General features: G+C 44.7%; 1 non-coding gene across 1 annotated transcript; it reads right to left on the bottom strand.

Annotated features, from left to right (window-relative positions):
- Window positions 1–2,767: 2,767 nt before the first annotated feature.
- On the bottom strand, window positions 2,768–2,842 carry Trnat-ugu. Its single transcript has one exon. It is a non-coding gene; the product is annotated as a tRNA-Thr (tRNA).
- Window positions 2,843–4,704: the final 1,862 nt, after the last annotated feature.

Here is a 4,704-nt window from a genome sequence, read left to right as displayed (position 1 = left end):
ATCTTTTCTTTTCTTAGAAATTATTTCTCAGCACAAGCTCCCCTGGAACACCATTACAGGCTTTTCAGACAATTACTTACCACCCTGTATGTAGCCCACTGTAGCCTTATTCGTCACTTTTTGAAAGACAGATCAACGTTGCACTTACTGCACACGAATACTGACTGTCCTTTACATTTGTCAATTGCATCTTTGCGTTGTCTCAGTAACCTTAGGCGAATGACGTACTGCATAAAATCGGGTAGGTTTATCTGAGACTGGTTTTGTTGGACTCCAATGCTTCTTGCACAGTAGTTATGCCTTTATACTGGCAGAAGGCTACCCTCTCTCTCTTTTCAAGGCTTTTCCCTGCTTGCAGGGTATGTCTGCCATTCTGGATTTTATTGTAGTTTATCATTTTGTTGCTTACGGGCAATTCTGAAAGAGCCATACTCCTTTCCCCCGCGTGATTCGCGAGCTTTCAAATATTCTTTTGCATTTCGTGGAGCATAAAACCTCGGGGATCCATCGCTAATAAAATAAAAGCTTCAGAGTAGCAGCAGTTCATTCGAATATCCATGCCGCTATCGACATGAAATGTAATCGGTCCAAACTGTGTGAGGCAGATGTTCATATGAATTAACTGAAACTTGTAATAAATTAAAGTACATACACTAAAATAATGAACACAACTGGTCACTGAAGTATTCTGATTGTACAAATCAACTGAAATATTTGCTTTCATTTGATCAATCTCGTGCATGCGACCTCAAAGGTACACAAACGCCTAATGATGTGTGTTTTACGCAAACAGTATTTTCAGATTCACCTGCACCTGGAACTAATTTATTGAATCGAAATGTGATTTACGTCACGTCGCAATACCAGAAAACAAACGACTAATTTTCAGAACGGAACTTAGTTCTGTATCTAGCTGTAATTCTCGAAACCATGTCGCTCTAGAAGTACCGGAAACACTCAGGAAATGGCAGCATGTACCAGTGGTAGAAGGAAATAAAAACAAGTACAGGCCAAAATGTGAGTCTTAAGGCAGGCTGTGAGATGCAGCAGTTATGGTGAACAGAAGAAATGGCGTCCTGAATAGTCTTTAGTTTAACTGATTTTTTAACTTTAGTACTTTGACTTTAAACCCATAGCAACGCAGGTTCGCTCTTCCTTACGCTGGCGTGCAAGACCAACTACAATACCTCTTTCGCAGCAGCCTAAGTAATCAGTGATAACTGACGCCGCATTTTAAATTGCCTATTATAAATAGAAATTTGGTTGACGACAAAGGGTGACACGTATATGATGTGTTATAAATAAATGACGACTCTCAAATTTACCTCATTTGTTGGTAATTTAGCGAGCGTCGTTGTGCGATGGTTATAATACGTGCAATTACGCGAGCAGCTAAAATTACGTACTACTCCCTAGCACGTCCATGCAAAGAGAGTATGAACAGGAACTCGTCGTAAAACAAGCTCTGGGAGACAGATTCGCACCAGCAAAGTAATATCTTTGATGCAAGACGAAGCAACAAGAAAAAAATTGCATAAATTTACGTCGAAATAGTGACAGAAACTACAAAGATAATGGCAGATAAGCAAACTGAATCTAAAGCTGCATCAAACATCAAACCTCAAACCTATCGTCGAGTTAGTAAAAAAAAACCCCTTAAAACGTCGTTCAGAACGCGGCGAAACCGTAACATGGAAAAGTAAGTTCGTGAGTACCCCAAGGGAGTGCTAGAGGGCCATTACAGGTGTGGTGGTGTGGTGTCACCGCCAGACACCACACTTGCTAGGTGGTAGCCTTTAAATCGGCCGCGGTCCGTTAGTATACGTCGGACCCGCGTGTCGCCACTGTCAGGATTGCAGACCGAGCGCCACCATACGGCAGGTCTAGAGAGACGTCCTGGCACTCGCCCCAGTTGTACAGCCGACGTTCATAGCAATGGTTCACTGACAAATACGCTGTCATTTGCCGAGACGATAGTTAGCATAGCCTTCAGCTACGTCATTTGCTACGACCTAGCAAGGCGCCGTATTCAATTGATATTTATTATGTGAAGCATGTATCATCAAGAGCGATGTTCTACAATTGTGGATTAAAGTTAAGTATTATATCAACTACGTACTTTATTTGCTATTCTCAAGATATTGTCCTGTTCCAGACCTCACGCCAGTCAGCGTGTAATTAAACGCGTGCATTTCGGCCTCCTCTAGCAACACAGTGTTGGCGCTTCTGCCAACACTACAACAGGAAAGTAATTTAGCCCCGAAGCGTCGAAGTTACGAGCGGTAGTCAACGCTACGACAAATACCTAAGTCAGGGCGGCAACTGCTTAGAGTAGTAGCTGGAAGGTGCACCGAACTGTTGCAAATAAAACATTTTTGATTTTCTCTGTGGTTTCCATTATGCGATTGTACATAGTAGGCGTATTTCCACTGTCCTACTATGCAAGGGCTATTCGAAAAATACGGTCCCATCGGTCGCAAAATGGAAACCACAGTGGAAATCAAAAATGTTTTATTCGCAACAGTTTGTTGCACCATCCAACTACTCTGAACAGTCGCCGCTCCGACTTAGACATCTGTCGTAGCGCTATACATTCTTCCCAATACCGTTGTCACAGAAGGCAGCCGTCTGCGCTTTCCGACATTTCTCTGCACTATCTGCAGTTCGTTGTCTGTGCCAAAAGTCTTCACGAAATTAGAATTGTATATTAATACCTTCAGCTGCTCACGGGCGTTGACACACATCAACGGCGAGAGGTGAAAATGTGTGCCCCGACCGGGACTCGAACCCGGGATCTCCTGCTTACATGGCAGACGCTCTATCCGTCTGAGCCACCGAGGGCACAGAGGATAGCGCGACTGCAGGGACTATCTCGCGCACACCTCCCGCGAGACCCACATTCTCACCTTTTATGTCCACACACTACATTCGTAGTGGCCCACCCCAACACACTCATTACTCGTGGAAGACATTCTTACCAAGTCCCTTAAGAGTTCGGGGAATGTGTGTGCATCCGCACAGAAGACGAAGGTCATGGCCGGTATTGCCAGAACTATATACTTATACGACTATGGTGTCTTTTCTCTCGGACATGTCCGAAAAAACAGACACAATATCCATATAAGTATAAAAGTCTTCACAGCCAGCAGTTCATGTGAGGAGCCAAGTCTAGGCTGTTTGGTGGGTGATCAAAACGCTGCAGGGGCGTCCTCATCATGCCTACAATGTGTGGTCGAGAACGGTCATAAAGAAGGAAATGCTTGACGGGTACGTTGTGTGAGGGGTTGCATGAAATTAGGCGAAACCTCGCAGCGGGCAGCCATGCTTGGTGGTAGACATTATTGTTCTAGGCATCTTTATGTGCTCACTTTGTGCACAAAACAGACAAGAATGACGTTATGCGATCGACAGTCATACTACATACACTGCACAACACATCTGTGCAAAGCTTCATCGGATTTTCACTGTGGTTTCCGCTTCGCGACTTATTGGACCGTACTTTCCGAATAACCCTCTTACATTCTTCGCGCCACAGTCCCGTAGCATGGCGCTAGATGATCCGAAACCGAACGGTGCAGCCCACTGATGAAGTAAAGTATTGTGCGGTAATTCATTTTCCGCGCTTGAATGGAACGAACGCAATAGCTAACCATGGCGAGTTGGTGGAAGTGTACAACAGTTCACCATCATATGACCTAGTAGTAGTTCGGCTGTTTTCACAAACTTATTTAACAGGCGCTACCTCTGCAGGCAATTTCTGTTCTTGCTTTCAGTATGGTCAAACTTGTCTGAATGACAAAATACGAAGAGTCATACCATCTCTCTGCAAAGAACGGGGAATCGAACGATAAGTGGAAGCCCAACGACTCTAAGACCGGCCTATCACAATCGACGCGATATCCGAAAAAGCGAAAATTATCCAGCAAGTTTTCAATATCTGGCACGACAACATGACAAAGGTCGCCGACCGCTGGGTTCCGCGAATGCGCACACCCATTCAGACAGCCCGCCGAATCGAGCCAGCAGATGAAACGTTGTCAATCCAGGTGACTTATTGGCTGCCGAATCACCATGGGCGAGTGGTGGGTTTATCAGTGTGACTCCGAGAAAAAAGAACAAAGCAACCAGCGGAAAACTTGTGTGTGTATATTCAGCACTGTCGAAAAAGTCTAAGACCCAACGATTATCGGGCAAGGTGATGCCGAGTGTTTTTTCAGACTGCCACAGTGTGGCGCTAACAGATTTTGTTCGTAAGGTAACAACTGTCACACGAAGATACTCCTGAAGGCGTTTTGGAATGCTGTGAAAACGATGCGGGAACCTGTCGAAGGGGTGTATATGCTCCACTATAATATCCCAGCTCATTCTGCACATGAAACGGTTACAGCTTTCTTTGAGTTATCAAATTTTGTTCTGCCCCCTGTTCTTCTGATATGGCACCCAGTGAGACTGTTATCGGATAAATATACCATTCTGTGCCGAGCATGAATGACGACGGAGCTGTTTTCGTGGCGAAACGTTTCCTGGACTTCCGAAATGTAGACTTCTACAACCACTGTGCCCACACGTCGTACACCGTTCAGAAAATGTGTCTCATTGAAGGGTGAATGTGTAGTGAAGAACGAACACAATCGTCAAGTTTCATGATCGCTGGCTGATTTTTTCGAGCTAACAGTAGAGACTTTGGCTACAGGTGGAAACGCC

The sequence above is a fragment of the Schistocerca piceifrons genome, chromosome 1, assembly GCF_021461385.2.
Source record: "Schistocerca piceifrons isolate TAMUIC-IGC-003096 chromosome 1, iqSchPice1.1, whole genome shotgun sequence".
Taxonomy (NCBI): Eukaryota; Metazoa; Arthropoda; class Insecta; order Orthoptera; family Acrididae; genus Schistocerca; species Schistocerca piceifrons.
Note: the sequence above shows the minus strand (reverse complement) of the source record. Positions and strands in the feature narration are given on the sequence as shown.